Genomic DNA, 15,842 nt, shown 5'->3' on the forward strand with positions numbered 1-15,842 from the left:
ATATATTTAGATAATTCTAAGTCTTTTCCTTACAAATATAATACATTTGTATTCAAACCTATTATGGCTGTATGGCCTTATACAATTCCATTATGGTACAATGTTGCCTTGAGGCAACACACAGTTTTTTGTTATTTTCTCTAAAACATTTGATGATATATAATGTAAAGTTCTTGAAAATACTTCTTTACTTGCCAGTGAAGGTGACTCGTATTTTTGTGGGTGATTAAATGGATACAAACAAGTGAAAAAAGCAATTTTCTTTGGAGAAAATATGGAGCCATGTGACATGTGCAAATGTGCTGAAACAGGACACGAAATGGACCCCTGTTGGTCAATTTTTGGTCATTTTTGCACTTTTATTGATTAGTATTTGAGTTATTCTGTACTGAGATACATTTGAGCAATCAACTGGTGACTTAATTTATTAAAAACAAACTTAAATAGACCATGTTGCCTAGAGGCAACACCGTTACTGGTGTGCATCTCGAGACAAAACGATGGCACTGACATATTTTAAGATCTGTCAGTACAAGTTAGTTTCAGTTAAAACTTAAAGGTGCTAAAGAGGATGTTTTGTTTTATACATTTTTGCAATATTACTTGAAACTGTCTTTACTAACTGATAAAAGACTATTTATTAGGTGCACTGAAAGTAATAATATTATGCTGCGTTCACGTCACCTTGTATTTACCGGAATCTTGAAACACGTGACGTTATATTCGGACCTGTTCACATCCTTTTGGTCCTTGAACTGGGAATTATGTGTTTCAATGGCATCACTATCAACGCCTAAATGAATCTACAGCGGTCAGGTGGTACAGCGGCCACGTGGTACATGTGGGAGCTTTCAGAAAACTCCCAGCTTACAAGCTGTAATTACGAGCTCTATGAGGACGTGAACGCTTTTTACAAGCTAGAATCTCGTAACTACAGGAATTACGAGACCGCGTGAATGCACCTTTAATATACATCATCTGTGCACGAGGTAGGGTCTTAAAAACATCAATGATCGCGTAAACGATTGTGAGAGACGTGCGCGGATTGGCCCTCTGGCTTGTCAATCACTGCCATGACGTTCCTTGTGAGAGACGTGCGCGGCTGCGCGCTCCAGTAACTTTCCACACTCTACAGGCGCCGCATGCAATGTTTTTGTCAGGAGACAGGAGTAACAACTGCAGATTTTGAGTTACCTGCGGTGAGTCCGACATAATGAATCCACTAACACGACACAGCGAATGCCGGTGGTAAACACTCGTGTTCCAATACTCGTGCACGAGTTTTGGGAGGCGTTCCCTCGAAATGAGCTGTGAAGGAGGGGGGTTGTTCTTACGCATGCGCTCATTTCAAAAACTCACTAACAGTCTTTGGTTTCTCAGTCGACGAAAAGATCCTCTGTATCACCTTTAAGCTTTGTCTGTGAAACCAGGGGATAACCTAATAAATAATAAAAGCTACTAGATTAACTCACTTACATTTTAAATATTATATATTAAATACTAAATACTATATTAAATACTAATACTAGATTAAATACTATAGATTAAACTTTATTAAAGTATACCAGTCAAGAGCAGTTACAGATGCATAAATAATGTTTTGAAATGTTGAAAATAAAAAACGTTAAATACTATTATTTGAAATTATTTATAAAATGAAAAGACACTTTAAACGTGAAATTAAACCCGCAAGTAGGTCGCAACGATTGTCATTGAGATTCAACCGATTCATTCAAGCGGCTGATTTATTCAGGAAGTGTTGCTGAGAGACTCAAAACAATGCTCTGTGGACTTTGGAACTATTTTCGTAGGCGAAATACAGCGAAACAGATGATTTGGTGTCTTAAATGTAAGTCACTTGATATTAGGTTCTTAACTGTTCGCTGTATAAAATGAATATCACATTTGTTATAATGCTGATATTTGGACAAAAACGGCGCTGAAAAAATATGAAAGATATACAGGGTCATTTTTGCCCCTTATCTTGAATTCTGGGGGCATTCTAAAGGCATTTTAGTAGACTAAATCACACAGTGAAAGTGTACATGATATGCATGCGCACTAGTCTAACCTACTAGACAACATCACCGTGCACTTATTGGTGTTTTGTTTGGTTTTTGTAAAGTTTGATAATTTCAGATGGTTAAATCAACAATTATGATATCATAGACGATATATATCGCACACCCTACAGCACTGGCCCGATCGGAAGTGACGAGAGGAGTTGAGAAAAGCAATGTTCATTTTGAAGGGGTGGATTCTGGAATCCACTGCCGCTTAAATATATATCTTTTAAGTTATTAATCAACATTTATATTTCTGTTAAAATATTTGAATGACTTCTTCAATGTATGTTAAAGCATCTATTTTCCTCTGTACCTCTAACTGAGAGAAAAGAACATGTTATCAGTATGTTTTGGGAAAGTTTCCTGCTCAGAGCAGATCTCAGATCAACATCAGCCTTGAAGAAGCCGTGAATCGTGTATGTGCGCTAAGTGTTCTGTGCAGGTCCCTTTGTACTGGACAACTGGCATTCTGCTTGAGACCAGCAGACACCATGTCATCATGACCCCAAAAGGACATTCGGTACCTAAATCCAGGGTCCCCCTCGTCATCGCCGTGACAAAGGGAGATATGCTTCTTACTATCTGTCCACATGTGGAAAATTTCTAATCTTGCCTTTTTTTTCTTAGCCAATCAGAATCATTCAACCTGAAGTAATGACGTAGTTAGTTGACTCTGTTAGAGTATAATTGTTGTGGAAATGTGAATGTACGCAGAGCGGCCTACGAACTCCTTGTGAGACTTAAAGCTGGCTTCTGCTGATGAAACTGCAAACTATTCTTCATTAAAGGGCACCTATTATGCAAAATTCACTTTTACATGGTGTTTGACCATAAATGTGTGTTGGCAGTGTGTGAGCAAAACCACCCTAGAATGAGAAAAATCCACCCAGTGGTTTTTTTTACAATCTCAATAATTCATAAGCACTGTCTCAGAACGCCCTGTTCTAAGATTGCTCTCACTGTGACGTAGAATTGCGCTAAGCCCCACCCACGTGGTTTGATTGACAATCTGGTTTTGGCATAGACCCCGCCCTCGGTGATCGGTCAACCATCCTCCATTGTTTCAACGACAGCCGGTAAGTGTTCTGTTGTGGAATGTAATCTTTCTTTTACTGTCTATGGATGTAATAATGAACATAGTAGTTTTCACTTACTTCCGACATCAGAGCCACTGAAAACGCAGTGGATGGATTTTATTTACGAAGGAAAGGCGCCACTCAAAATTCCAAAATACGTTTATGTTTGCGCGAATCATTTTTTGACTGACTGTTTTGAGAACGAGGGTCAATTCAAAGCAGGTCTTGCTTCAAAGTTAATCCTCAAGTGTGGATCGTTGCCTACTGTTCGCGATCCAGCGTCACCTCCAGAAGAAGTAAGTGTATTTAATGTTTTTTGAGCAAATAGTCATTTCAGTCGATGTCAGCCAGTTCAATAACAAATGCGTCTAAAGTTGTTGTTGTCGTCGTAGAATGTCTGTGTATATAATTTAAACCTTGTTTGTATAGTGTGTATCCACACGTATATATATATTTTTTTTAAAGATATTGTATTAAAAACTGTGTATGTTTACTTAGCAAACGTTATCACAGTATTTGTGTTTGTAGTTTCAAAAAATTGCGCGAACGTTATCACAGTGTGTGTGTGTGTTGCACATCCATAATTGCAAAGGGGACGCGATTAAAACTCTATAAGTACATAAATGTATCAAATAACCATTCAGAGACGTCCGGCTCCATTCTCAATTGTGTTTCTTCTGCCGGAGTCTCTTCATCATCTGGGTCTAATTCCGGTTCAAACATGTACGGCTGAATGCCATACAAAACAGCGGGTCTCTCACTCTCAGCCATTCTGCTTCTACCCTCTGTTTATTGCCATAGGTATGCAAGTTACGCCCTCATCCAAAGGCAGGGCGGGGATATGCAGCTCATTTATATTTAAGGTGGTACACACCAAAACAGCTCTTTTTAAAACAGGCCCCAAAAATGACATTTTCAAATGGTTATAATAAATTAACTGTGGGGTATTTTGTGCTGAAACTTCAAAAATACATTCTGGGGACACCCAAGACCAATATTACATCTTGTAAAAAGGGGCATAATAGGTGCCCTCTAAATTTTTCTTCAATTTATACATTTTTTTTAAACTCTGACTCCGGGTCTTTATTCAACATATCTGGTTTCAAGGGTCCTAAACTATCCCCAACAATTTCCAGCAAATTTAGTAAAACTTTGTCAACTTTAATAGTCATTTAAATACCTTTAATCAATTTATCTGGACTACGGAACTTTTTGAGATTATTTTTGAATGTCTATTCTTTGAAATTAGCTAAAAAAAAGAAAACATTTTTTTTCATTGTTTTTCCACATTATTGGCCTGTATCTTAAAATGGAACGTTGTGACTTCCGACTCATTTCGCCAGAATGGGTCACATATAAGAGAAACATGTAATGATACTTTTCATTTATTGATTAACTTATTTATATTTTTCCAAACCTCTATTGTGTCACTCCTCTTACAGGCTGCTTGTAGGGTGTCACCAGGGCAATGGGCCTCTCCAGACAGGGGTATCCTTCATCACCCAAGAGGAAGTGTCCTGGTGGTGGATATGCGCCACTGCCAGATGCCTGAAACCCTCACCCACCTCTCTTTGTGCATCCAAGGTTCTTGAGACACTTATCACATGTGGTGTCAGACGTCTCATTGCCCTTGCCACTCGATGAATGAGCTGGTGAACTGTGGATTTGGGCATGTCAAATGCCCTGGACACCACACAGTAAGAGGTTACACTGGCCAGCCAGAAAAGGAAGACCAGCACCTCGATGGTTGGACCCCACCCATGAAGCTGAATCTGGTCCAGGAGCTGGAGAAGGGCTGTAATGGATGCATGCCTCAGGCGGTAATCAGGCCATGTGTCACCCCCTTCAAACAAGATGCGCAGGACTGTGACTGTTTGGTTGCAGATGGAATAAACTGGCGAGCTCTGCTGTGAATAGTTAGTAAGTTTCCATTAAAACTCCTCATTTGAGAACAATATTATGTATAATAGTTATGTATAATAAAATATCACTATTAGAATCAAAAACTTGTTATTTTGTCAGTTTCTTTAATAATAGCAGCCAAATGTTGAAATTAACATACAATAATGAAAATATAAATGGTAATAAAACAATGAACAGTACTGCTGTTTTCACTGTATTTGGACACACCTCAATAACAGGATGTGACGTGGCGTCAAGATACTAAAGTGTAGTTGTTTGAGTGTCAGAAACTCCTTGAAGCCATACTACAGATCTACAGATCAAAGGCCAAGCTTGCCAGACAAGGCCGAGTGGCCTAATATCTAAGGCATCAGCCTCTGGAGCTGGGGATTGTGTAATCAAGTCCCACCTGGGTTGTCTTTGATGGGTGCGAGAAATTCCAGGGTGATTTGTTCAAAGCAACACTATAGCTATGATGACCGCAAGATCTGAATTAGCATAGAACAGACAAACTTCTGATAGCTGTGACAACTTATGCGTGCATCAGACTGTCAGTGAAGCAATCTGGCCCGCCTGTGCATGTGCCCTTTCAGGCTGAAATTACACAAAGCACTGTGTGCAAGAGGACGCTGGAGAATATGACGTCAAGTACCCTGTGGGTTGCAGTAAATGGCCTGGTATGAAGTGGTTGATAAAGAAAAGCAGCAATCGTAAAAAGTGCAAGAAAATCCTGGCACTCATACTAAAGGCGAGAGGGCTCATTCGGGATTTGAACCCGGGACCTCTTGCACCCGAAGCAAGAATCTAACCCCTAGACCAATGAGCCTGACTGCTGAATGCTTAGGCTACATGTTTACACTTGTAGAGTCATAGAATGCTGGCCGCTAAAAGAAAGGTGCAGGCACTCGTTCTAATAGAAAGCATTTGTTGGCGGGCTGCCACTCTGAGTATGGTCTGTCCGAGGAAATGACGCTTGTCATCTGGCTGAATCTCGGCTATGTCATAGTTTAGATGAACACAGGCAGCAGTAAGGATTTCAAAACCAGGACAAACAGCCGCTCGTTCTGAAACTGCTGGGCTCATCCGGGATTTGAACCCAGGACCGCTCGCACCCAAAGCGAGATTCATACCCCTAGACCAACAAGCCTGACCGCTGAATGCTTAGGCTACATGTGTACACATGTAGAGTCATAGAATGCTGGCCGCTAAAAGAAAAGCGCAGGCACTAGTTCTAATAGAAAGCGTTTGTTGGCGGGCTGCCGCTCTGAGTATGGTCTGCCCGGGGAAATGACGCTTGACATCTGGTTGAATCTCGGCTATGTCATAGTGTAGATGAACACATGCAGCAGTAAGGATTTCAAAAGCAGGACAAACAGCCGCCCCTGCCGCTCGTTCTGAAACTGCTGGGCTCGTCCGGGATTTGAACCCGGGACCTCTCGCACCCAAAGCGAGAATCATACCCCTAGACCAACGAGCCTTGTGCACGTGCCTTTCCGCGCTGATATTAAACAAAGCACTGTGTGCTAGAGGCCCAGTGGCCTAATGGGTAAAGGCCGCATCTTACTTTTGCGCTACTATGAAGGCTCCGCGTACGAAAGCAGAGAGGATGACACACAAAACAGATGGGAAAGAGTCATGAAAGACTGATTTAAAAGAAAATTCCACAAAATGTCGAAGGCTTGATTATGAAACCATGAGGCATCAGCCTCCCACCTAGGGCGTGCTTGATGAGCTAGCTCCAAGCTGATGCTGCAAAAAGTCAATGACCATTTGTTCAAAGAAACTCCATAGAACTACAAGTATATATGTGCTTAGCGTTTCTGCAAAAGAGCCACGCTAATTCAATGAAGAGCGATATAGAATGGTTTGAATCCCACAGCGGCATCTACAGACCTGCAGAAAGTTCGATTTGGCCGAAGCATCAGCCTCTGATGCCCGAGAACGTGACGTCAAGTACCACGTGGGTTGCAGTAAATGGCCTGATGTGAAGTAGTTGATAAAGAAAAGCAGCAATTGGAAAAAGTGCCAGAAAACGCTTGAACTTATACTAAAGGCGAGAGAGCTCGTCCGGGATTTGAACCCTTGATGCTGGGCGCTCAGGCTACATGTGTAAACCTGTACAGTCACAGAATGCTGGCCGCTAACAGAATGGGCAGGCACTAGTTCTTATAGAAAGCGTTTGTGGGCGGGCTGCCGCTCTGAGTATGGTCTGTCCGAGGGAATGAGGCTTGTCATCTGGCTGAATCTCGGCTATGTCATAGTTCAGATCAGTGTTTCTCAACCCTGGTCCTGAAGGACCCCCAACACTGCAGGTTTTGTCTTTCTCCCTAATTAAACACACCTGATTCAACTCATCAGCTCATTAGAAGAAACTCCACTACCTGAAATGAGTGTGTCAGACAGAGGAGACTTTCAAAATGTGCAGTGTTGGGGGTTCTCCAGGACCAGGGTTGAGAAAGACTGGTTTAGATGAACACAGGCAGCAGTAAGGATTTCAAAAGCAGGACAAACGGCCACCCCTGCTGCTCGTTCTGAAACTGATGGGCTCGTCCGGGATTTGAACCCGGGACCTCTCGCACCCAAAGCGAGAATCATACCCCTAGACCAACGAGCCTTGTCGATAGACGGTCTTTTGTGAGGGCGCCACGAATTCAGTGAAGCTCTCCTCAGTGACAGGACGTGACCTGGCGTCAAGATACTAAAGTGTAGACGTTTGAGCGTCAGAGACTCCTTGAAGCCATACTACAGATCAAAGGCCAAGCTCGCCTGACAAGGCCCAGTGGCCTAATGGATAAGGCATCAGCCTCCGGAGCTGGGGATTGTGGGTTCAAGTCCCACCTGGGTCGTCTTTGATGGGCTACCTTTAAGTTGGCTGTGCGAGAAATTCCAGGATGATTTGTGCAAAGCAACACTATAGCCATGATGACCGCAAGACTTGAATTAGCATAGAACCGACAAACTTCCGATAGCTGTGGCAGCTTTTGCGAGCACCAGACTGTCAGTGAATCAATCTGGCCTGCCTGTGCATGTGCCCTTTCAGGCTGAAATTGCACAAAGCACTGTGTGCAAGAGGACGCTGGAGAACGTGACGTCAAGTACCACGTGGGTTGCAGTAAATGGCCTGGTATGAAGTGGTTGATAAAGAAAAGCAGCAATCGGAAAAAGTGCAAGAAAAGCCGGGCACTCGTACTAAAGGCAAGAGGGCTCGTCCGGGATTTGAACCCGGGACCTCTCGCACCCGAAGCGAGAATCATACCCCTAGACCAACGAGCCAGACCGCTGAATGCTTAGGCTACGTGTGTACACTTGTAGAACCATAGAATGCCGGCCGCTAAAAGAAAGGCGCAGGCACTAGTTCTAACAGAAAGCGCTTTTTTGGCGGGCTGCCGCTCCGAGTATGGTCTGCCCGAGGAAATGACGCTTGACATCTGGTTGAATCTCGGCTATGTCATAGTGTAGATGAACACATGCAGCAGTAAGGATTTCAAAAGCAGGACAAACAGCCGCCCCTGCCGCTCGTTCTGAAACCGCTGGGCTCGTCCGGGATTTGAACCCGGGACCTCTCGCACCCAAAGCGAGAATCATACCCCTAGACCAACGAGCCTCGTGCACGTGCCTTTCCGCGCTGATATTAAACAAAGCACTGTGTGCTAGAGGCCCAGTGGCCTAATGGGTAAAGGCCGCATCTTACTTTTGCGCTACTATGAAGGCTCCGCGTACGAAAGCAGAGAGGATGACACACAAAACAGATGGGAAAGAGTCATGAAAGACTGATTTAAAAGAAAATTCCACAAAATGTCGAAGGCTTGATTATGAAACCATGAGGCATCAGCCTCCCACCTAGGGCGTGCTTGATGAGCTAGCTCCAAGCTGATGCTGCAAAAAGTCAATGACCATTTGTTCAAAGAAACTCCATAGAACTACAAGTATATATGTGCTTAGCGTTTCTGCAAAAGAGCCACGCTAATTCAATGAAGAGCGATATAGAATGGTTTGAATCCCACAGCGGCATCTACAGACCTGCAGAAAGTTCGATTTGGCCGAAGCATCAGCCTCTGATGCCCGAGAACGTGACGTCAAGTACCACGTGGGTTGCAGTAAATGGCCTGATGTGAAGTAGTTGATAAAGAAAAGCAGCAATTGGAAAAAGTGCCAGAAAACGCTTGAACTTATACTAAAGGCGAGAGAGCTCGTCCGGGATTTGAACCCTTGATGCTGGGCGCTCAGGCTACATGTGTAAACCTGTACAGTCACAGAATGCTGGCCGCTAACAGAATGGGCAGGCACTAGTTCTTATAGAAAGCGTTTGTGGGCGGGCTGCCGCTCTGAGTATGGTCTGTCCGAGGGAATGAGGCTTGTCATCTGGCTGAATCTCGGCTATGTCATAGTTCAGATCAGTGTTTCTCAACCCTGGTCCTGAAGGACCCCCAACACTGCAGGTTTTGTCTTTCTCCCTAATTAAACACACCTGATTCAACTCATCAGCTCATTAGAAGAAACTCCACTACCTGAAATGAGTGTGTCAGACAGAGGAGACTTTCAAAATGTGCAGTGTTGGGGGTTCTCCAGGACCAGGGTTGAGAAAGACTGGTTTAGATGAACACAGGCAGCAGTAAGGATTTCAAAAGCAGGACAAACGGCCACCCCTGCTGCTCGTTCTGAAACTGATGGGCTCGTCCGGGATTTGAACCCGGGACCTCTCGCACCCAAAGCGAGAATCATACCCCTAGACCAACGAGCCTTGTCGATAGACGGTCTTTTGTGAGGGCGCCACGAATTCAGTGAAGCTCTCCTCAGTGACAGGACGTGACCTGGCGTCAAGATACTAAAGTGTAGACGTTTGAGCGTCAGAGACTCCTTGAAGCCATACTACAGATCAAAGGCCAAGCTCGCCTGACAAGGCCCAGTGGCCTAATGGATAAGGCATCAGCCTCCGGAGCTGGGGATTGTGGGTTCAAGTCCCACCTGGGTCGTCTTTGATGGGCTACCTTTAAGTTGGCTGTGCGAGAAATTCCAGGATGATTTGTGCAAAGCAACACTATAGCCATGATGACCGCAAGACTTGAATTAGCATAGAACCGACAAACTTCCGATAGCTGTGGCAGCTTTTGCGAGCACCAGACTGTCAGTGAATCAATCTGGCCTGCCTGTGCATGTGCCCTTTCAGGCTGAAATTGCACAAAGCACTGTGTGCAAGAGGACGCTGGAGAACGTGACGTCAAGTACCACGTGGGTTGCAGTAAATGGCCTGGTATGAAGTGGTTGATAAAGAAAAGCAGCAATCGGAAAAAGTGCAAGAAAAGCCGGGCACTCGTACTAAAGGCAAGAGGGCTCGTCCGGGATTTGAACCCGGGACCTCTCGCACCCAAAGCGAGAATCATACCCCTAGACCAACGAGCCTCGTGCACGTGCCTTTCCGCGCTGATATTAAACAAAGCACTGTGTGCTAGAGGCCCAGTGGCCTAATGGGTAAAGGCCGCATCTTACTTTTGCGCTACTATGAAGGCTCCGCGTACGAAAGCAGAGAGGATGACACACAAAACAGATGGGAAAGAGTCATGAAAGACTGATTTAAAAGAAAATTCCACAAAATGTCGAAGGCTTGATTATGAAACCATGAGGCATCAGCCTCCCACCTAGGGCGTGCTTGATGAGCTAGCTCCAAGCTGATGCTGCAAAAAGTCAATGACCATTTGTTCAAAGAAACTCCATAGAACTACAAGTATATATGTGCTTAGCGTTTCTGCAAAAGAGCCACGCTAATTCAATGAAGAGCGATATAGAATGGTTTGAATCCCACAGCGGCATCTACAGACCTGCAGAAAGTTCGATTTGGCCGAAGCATCAGCCTCTGATGCCCGAGAACGTGACGTCAAGTACCACGTGGGTTGCAGTAAATGGCCTGATGTGAAGTAGTTGATAAAGAAAAGCAGCAATTGGAAAAAGTGCCAGAAAACGCTTGAACTTATACTAAAGGCGAGAGAGCTCGTCCGGGATTTGAACCCTTGATGCTGGGCGCTCAGGCTACATGTGTAAACCTGTACAGTCACAGAATGCTGGCCGCTAACAGAATGGGCAGGCACTAGTTCTTATAGAAAGCGTTTGTGGGCGGGCTGCCGCTCTGAGTATGGTCTGTCCGAGGGAATGAGGCTTGTCATCTGGCTGAATCTCGGCTATGTCATAGTTCAGATCAGTGTTTCTCAACCCTGGTCCTGAAGGACCCCCAACACTGCAGGTTTTGTCTTTCTCCCTAATTAAACACACCTGATTCAACTCATCAGCTCATTAGAAGAAACTCCACTACCTGAAATGAGTGTGTCAGACAGAGGAGACTTTCAAAATGTGCAGTGTTGGGGGTTCTCCAGGACCAGGGTTGAGAAAGACTGGTTTAGATGAACACAGGCAGCAGTAAGGATTTCAAAAGCAGGACAAACGGCCACCCCTGCTGCTCGTTCTGAAACTGATGGGCTCGTCCGGGATTTGAACCCGGGACCTCTCGCACCCAAAGCGAGAATCATACCCCTAGACCAACGAGCCTTGTCGATAGACGGTCTTTTGTGAGGGCGCCACGAATTCAGTGAAGCTCTCCTCAGTGACAGGACGTGACCTGGCGTCAAGATACTAAAGTGTAGACGTTTGAGCGTCAGAGACTCCTTGAAGCCATACTACAGATCAAAGGCCAAGCTCGCCTGACAAGGCCCAGTGGCCTAATGGATAAGGCATCAGCCTCCGGAGCTGGGGATTGTGGGTTCAAGTCCCACCTGGGTCGTCTTTGATGGGCTACCTTTAAGTTGGCTGTGCGAGAAATTCCAGGATGATTTGTGCAAAGCAACACTATAGCCATGATGACCGCAAGACTTGAATTAGCATAGAACCGACAAACTTCCGATAGCTGTGGCAGCTTTTGCGAGCACCAGACTGTCAGTGAATCAATCTGGCCTGCCTGTGCATGTGCCCTTTCAGGCTGAAATTGCACAAAGCACTGTGTGCAAGAGGACGCTGGAGAACGTGACGTCAAGTACCACGTGGGTTGCAGTAAATGGCCTGGTATGAAGTGGTTGATAAAGAAAAGCAGCAATCGGAAAAAGTGCAAGAAAAGCCGGGCACTCGTACTAAAGGCAAGAGGGCTCGTCCGGGATTTGAACCCGGGACCTCTCGCACCCGAAGCGAGAATCATACCCCTAGACCAACGAGCCAGACCGCTGAATGCTTAGGCTACGTGTGTACACTTGTAGAACCATAGAATGCCGGCCGCTAAAAGAAAGGCGCAGGCACTAGTTCTAACAGAAAGCGCTTTTTTGGCGGGCTGCCGCTCCGAGTATGGTCTGCCCGAGGAAATGACGCTTGACATCTGGTTGAATCTCGGCTATGTCATAGTGTAGATGAACACATGCAGCAGTAAGGATTTCAAAAGCAGGACAAACAGCCGCCCCTGCCGCTCGTTCTGAAACCGCTGGGCTCGTCCGGGATTTGAACCCGGGACCTCTCGCACCCAAAGCGAGAATCATACCCCTAGACCAACGAGCCTCGTGCACGTGCCTTTCCGCGCTGATATTAAACAAAGCACTGTGTGCTAGAGGCCCAGTGGCCTAATGGGTAAAGGCCGCATCTTACTTTTGCGCTACTATGAAGGCTCCGCGTACGAAAGCAGAGAGGATGACACACAAAACAGATGGGAAAGAGTCATGAAAGACTGATTTAAAAGAAAATTCCACAAAATGTCGAAGGCTTGATTATGAAACCATGAGGCATCAGCCTCCCACCTAGGGCGTGCTTGATGAGCTAGCTCCAAGCTGATGCTGCAAAAAGTCAATGACCATTTGTTCAAAGAAACTCCATAGAACTACAAGTATATATGTGCTTAGCGTTTCTGCAAAAGAGCCACGCTAATTCAATGAAGAGCGATATAGAATGGTTTGAATCCCACAGCGGCATCTACAGACCTGCAGAAAGTTCGATTTGGCCGAAGCATCAGCCTCTGATGCCCGAGAACGTGACGTCAAGTACCACGTGGGTTGCAGTAAATGGCCTGATGTGAAGTAGTTGATAAAGAAAAGCAGCAATTGGAAAAAGTGCCAGAAAACGCTTGAACTTATACTAAAGGCGAGAGAGCTCGTCCGGGATTTGAACCCTTGATGCTGGGCGCTCAGGCTACATGTGTAAACCTGTACAGTCACAGAATGCTGGCCGCTAACAGAATGGGCAGGCACTAGTTCTTATAGAAAGCGTTTGTGGGCGGGCTGCCGCTCTGAGTATGGTCTGTCCGAGGGAATGAGGCTTGTCATCTGGCTGAATCTCGGCTATGTCATAGTTCAGATCAGTGTTTCTCAACCCTGGTCCTGAAGGACCCCCAACACTGCAGGTTTTGTCTTTCTCCCTAATTAAACACACCTGATTCAACTCATCAGCTCATTAGAAGAAACTCCACTACCTGAAATGAGTGTGTCAGACAGAGGAGACTTTCAAAATGTGCAGTGTTGGGGGTTCTCCAGGACCAGGGTTGAGAAAGACTGGTTTAGATGAACACAGGCAGCAGTAAGGATTTCAAAAGCAGGACAAACGGCCACCCCTGCTGCTCGTTCTGAAACTGATGGGCTCGTCCGGGATTTGAACCCGGGACCTCTCGCACCCGAAGCGAGAATCATACCCCTAGACCAACGAGCCTTGTCGATAGACGGTCTTTTGTGAGGGCGCCACGAATTCAGTGAAGCTCTCCTCAGTGACAGGACGTGACCTGGCGTCAAGATACTAAAGTGTAGACGTTTGAGCGTCAGAGACTCCTTGAAGCCATACTACAGATCAAAGGCCAAGCTCGCCTGACAAGGCCCAGTGGCCTAATGGATAAGGCATCAGCCTCCGGAGCTGGGGATTGTGAGTTCAAGTCCCACCTGGGTCGTCTTTGATGGGCTACCTTTAAGTTGGCTGTGCGAGAAATTCCAGGATGATTTGTGCAAAGCAACACTATAGCCATGATGACCGCAAGACTTGAATTAGCATAGAACCGACAAACTTCCGATAGCTGTGGCAGCTTTTGCGAGCACCAGACTGTCAGTGAATCAATCTGGCCTGCCTGTGCATGTGCCCTTTCAGGCTGAAATTGCACAAAGCACTGTGTGCAAGAGGACGCTGGAGAACGTGACGTCAAGTACCACGTGGGTTGCAGTAAATGGCCTGGTATGAAGTGGTTGATAAAGAAAAGCAGCAATCGAAAAAAAGTGCAAGAAAAGCCGGGCACTCGTACTAAAGGCAAGAGGGCTCGTCCGGGATTTGAACCCGGGACCTCTCGCACCCGAAGCGAGAATCATACCCCTAGACCAACGAGCCAGACCGCTGAATGCTTAGGCTACATGTGTACACTTGTAGAGTCATAGAATGCTGGCCGCTAAAAGAAAGGCGCAGGCACTAGTTCTAATAGAAAGCGTTTTTTTGGCGGGCTGCCGCTCTGAGTATGGTCTGCCCGAGGAAATGACGCTTGACATCTGGTTGAATCTCGGCTATGTCATATTGTAGATGAACACATGCAGCAGTAAGGATTTCAAAACCAGGACAAACAGCCGCCCCTGCCGCTCGTTCTGAAACTGCTGGGCTCGTCCGGGATTTGAACCCGGGACCTCTCGCACCCAAAGCGACAAAATCCTCTGGACATCCTCCTGAATGATTGTAAAACTCTGCTCATTACAAGCCGAAAAAACAACAGGTTCAACATATCCAGTTTCAAAACGACAATAAAACTCATTTAATTCGTTTGGCAAGGATGGATCAACATTAATGATAGATCCTCCTTTAGGTTTCCAATCGATTATAGAATTTAACCCTTTCCACATACGTCGAGGGTCCGCCTCCGTGAAATGTCCCTCTATCTTAGCTCCATAGCTTCGTTTAGCAGCTTTAATAAAGCGCTCCAAAGAGTATCTGGACAACTTATAAGCAACAGCATTACCAGATTTAAAAGCCACGGCCCGCTGTTGTATTTTCCTATTTACATCCGCATTGTACCACGGGTAGCTTGCCGTTTTATTACCTTTTTTGGAACACAGCAATCAATGCAAAAGTCGATGTACCCAGTCACTGCATCACAATACTCATCCAAATTTTCTGAATGGAACACAGACCAATCAGTAGCATCAAAGCATCCCTGTAATTTCACTTCACTCTCCTTCGTCCAGCACTGAACAATACATGACGAAGGTTTTGATTGTTTACTCCTCTGTATATATGTAGGAAGAAGTAACACAGAAGAGTGATCTGATTTTCCAAAAGCTGGTCTAAGACTAGATTGATAAGCAGATTTTACATTACTGTAACAGTGATCCAGCATATGTGCTCCCCTAGTTGGATGTTTAACATGCTGATAGTAGTTGGGAAAGACAGTTTTAAAATTACACTTATTAAAATCACCAGCTACTATAGCCATGGCATTAACATGGGAGTTCTTAAATTTGTGTACAATGTCACTTAATTCACTCAAGGCAACAGAAATGTCCGCCCGTGGATGTATATAAACACTACACAGGAATATTACCGAAAACTCCCGTGGGAGATAAAAGGGGCGGCATTTCAAAATAAGACATTCCAAGTTAACGTTGCAGGTTTTGTTCATGATGACACAATCCATGCACCAAAGTTCGTTAATTAAAAAACACACACCTCCACCCTTCGATTTCCCGGTGCGCTCCTTCACCCTGTCCAAGCGGTGGACAGAGAAACCCGGCGGCTGGAAAGAAGAATCCGGCACGCCGCTGTGTAACCACGTCTCTGTCAGGCAAAACACGGAGCAGTCCCGGGCCTCACGCTGGGC

At 45.3% G+C, this 15,842-nt stretch overlaps 16 non-coding genes across 16 annotated transcripts; 4 read left to right on the forward strand and 12 right to left on the reverse strand.

The window, feature by feature from the left end:
• Nucleotides 1–5,798: 5,798 nt before the first annotated feature.
• Nucleotides 5,799–5,870, reverse strand: trnap-cgg. Its single transcript has one exon. It is a non-coding gene; the product is annotated as a tRNA-Pro (tRNA).
• A 579-nt stretch (nt 5,871–6,449) lies between these two features.
• Nucleotides 6,450–6,521, reverse strand: trnap-ugg. Its single transcript has one exon. It is a non-coding gene; the product is annotated as a tRNA-Pro (tRNA).
• Nucleotides 6,522–7,586: 1,065 nt separating this feature from the next.
• Nucleotides 7,587–7,658, reverse strand: trnap-ugg. Its single transcript has one exon. It is a non-coding gene; the product is annotated as a tRNA-Pro (tRNA).
• Nucleotides 7,659–7,817: 159 nt separating this feature from the next.
• trnar-ccg lies at nt 7,818–7,890 on the forward strand. The gene has a single exon. It is a non-coding gene; the product is annotated as a tRNA-Arg (tRNA).
• A 355-nt stretch (nt 7,891–8,245) lies between these two features.
• Nucleotides 8,246–8,317, reverse strand: trnap-cgg. The gene has a single exon. It is a non-coding gene; the product is annotated as a tRNA-Pro (tRNA).
• A 259-nt stretch (nt 8,318–8,576) lies between these two features.
• Nucleotides 8,577–8,648, reverse strand: trnap-ugg. Its single transcript has one exon. It is a non-coding gene; the product is annotated as a tRNA-Pro (tRNA).
• A 1,065-nt stretch (nt 8,649–9,713) lies between these two features.
• trnap-ugg lies at nt 9,714–9,785 on the reverse strand. The gene has a single exon. It is a non-coding gene; the product is annotated as a tRNA-Pro (tRNA).
• Nucleotides 9,786–9,944: 159 nt separating this feature from the next.
• trnar-ccg lies at nt 9,945–10,017 on the forward strand. The gene has a single exon. It is a non-coding gene; the product is annotated as a tRNA-Arg (tRNA).
• A 355-nt stretch (nt 10,018–10,372) lies between these two features.
• On the reverse strand, nt 10,373–10,444 carry trnap-ugg. The gene has a single exon. It is a non-coding gene; the product is annotated as a tRNA-Pro (tRNA).
• Nucleotides 10,445–11,509: 1,065 nt separating this feature from the next.
• trnap-ugg lies at nt 11,510–11,581 on the reverse strand. The gene has a single exon. It is a non-coding gene; the product is annotated as a tRNA-Pro (tRNA).
• A 159-nt stretch (nt 11,582–11,740) lies between these two features.
• trnar-ccg lies at nt 11,741–11,813 on the forward strand. Its single transcript has one exon. It is a non-coding gene; the product is annotated as a tRNA-Arg (tRNA).
• Nucleotides 11,814–12,168: 355 nt separating this feature from the next.
• Nucleotides 12,169–12,240, reverse strand: trnap-cgg. The gene has a single exon. It is a non-coding gene; the product is annotated as a tRNA-Pro (tRNA).
• Nucleotides 12,241–12,499: 259 nt separating this feature from the next.
• trnap-ugg lies at nt 12,500–12,571 on the reverse strand. The gene has a single exon. It is a non-coding gene; the product is annotated as a tRNA-Pro (tRNA).
• A 1,065-nt stretch (nt 12,572–13,636) lies between these two features.
• Nucleotides 13,637–13,708, reverse strand: trnap-cgg. Its single transcript has one exon. It is a non-coding gene; the product is annotated as a tRNA-Pro (tRNA).
• Nucleotides 13,709–13,867: 159 nt separating this feature from the next.
• On the forward strand, nt 13,868–13,940 carry trnar-ccg. The gene has a single exon. It is a non-coding gene; the product is annotated as a tRNA-Arg (tRNA).
• Nucleotides 13,941–14,296: 356 nt separating this feature from the next.
• Nucleotides 14,297–14,368, reverse strand: trnap-cgg. The gene has a single exon. It is a non-coding gene; the product is annotated as a tRNA-Pro (tRNA).
• Nucleotides 14,369–15,842: the final 1,474 nt, after the last annotated feature.

This window comes from Megalobrama amblycephala, linkage group LG7 (assembly GCF_018812025.1).
Source record: "Megalobrama amblycephala isolate DHTTF-2021 linkage group LG7, ASM1881202v1, whole genome shotgun sequence".
NCBI classification, from domain to species: Eukaryota; Metazoa; Chordata; class Actinopteri; order Cypriniformes; family Xenocyprididae; genus Megalobrama; species Megalobrama amblycephala.